Below are 1226 nucleotides of genomic sequence, written 5' to 3' on the forward strand. Positions count from 1 at the left end.
GCTTGGGGGGGAAGGGGGGGGCGGACAAGGGCTGGGGCCTGGAGAGACACAAGATCTCATTCCGGGGCGAGGAGAGAGGGCGTGAGCCTCACTGCTGGGGGCTCAGAGGAGCCCCCGAAATCACCAGTGCGCGATAGGAGGAGGCACGTTTTTAAAAGGCCAGAAAATTCAGCTCTTTTCCCCGCCTCCCACCTCCCCCACCCCTTCCCTTCTAAGCCCCGGGAAAAGCGCAGAACCCGGAGTTATAAAAAGCCATCGCAGGAGAGAAGCGAGGAGGAGGAGGGGAGGGGGAGGAGGAAGAGGAGGAGAAGGAGAAGGGGGCAGGGAAGGAGCAAGGGGAAGACGGAGCAGGTGGCCCCCCAGGACTCTGCGCGCCCCTCCTGCTGTGGGTTAGGGGGCACGGAGGGAGGGGTGGGAACCCGCGCAGAGCTTGGCTTTGAGCCTTCAGGTCTCTTCTCGTCGCCGGAGCGACCTCAAGAGATGCTTCCATGACTTGGGGAGAGGGGTCGCTCCAGGACAGCAACGCTGTCGTGACCATCCTGTCTGTTACGACCTCCGACAAGTGGGCACCTGAACCCCCACAGAATTCCCCCAAATCTTTTAAGGTTTAGAAAAAGCAAATCTAGTGCGATCCCCCTAGCCCTCAGATCTTAATGATCTCGGAACAGGGCAAGGAAAAGATGAGGTCTTTAAAAAAAAAAAAAGTTTTTCGTGCAGCTCCCCTCCCCATTTTGGGGCCAGGTTCCGGACTCGACGGGGATACCCAAAGAAAAGCGAGTTTCAGCACTCGAGGGGGCGGACAGCTCCCGGGCGGCCGGGTTGGGCCTGAGCAGCAGAAACCCGGGTGTGGCCTCCCGGGTCCCTGGGGCTCCTCTTGGGGGCCCTCTCCCAGCTCCGAAGGGCTGCCCCTCCCTCCCTCCGTGGGTGGGGCGGGCTTCAGCACCAGCGGGAGGGACAGCGCCCAGCCTTTCTACCCTCCCTGAGCCGCTTACGCACCAAGAAGGTCAAGGCCCGCTGTGAACCGGCTGGAAAGGTGGGGAGGGGCCGCGCCCTGTACCCTGTTTGCTGACCTTCGTGCGCTTTCTGCCTCGCAGCCGTCGTCGGGATGGAGGTGAGAAGACGGCCGTGACGCGCGCCTGCGTGGTCTCCTGCACCCCCAACAGCCCATAGTGCTCCCTGCCCCCCTCCCCCGCAGTGGCCGGCCTTGCGGTCCAGTGACAGCGGCC

The sequence above is a fragment of the Myotis brandtii genome, unplaced genomic scaffold, assembly GCF_000412655.1.
Source record: "Myotis brandtii unplaced genomic scaffold, ASM41265v1 scaffold225, whole genome shotgun sequence".
Taxonomy (NCBI): Eukaryota; Metazoa; Chordata; class Mammalia; order Chiroptera; family Vespertilionidae; genus Myotis; species Myotis brandtii.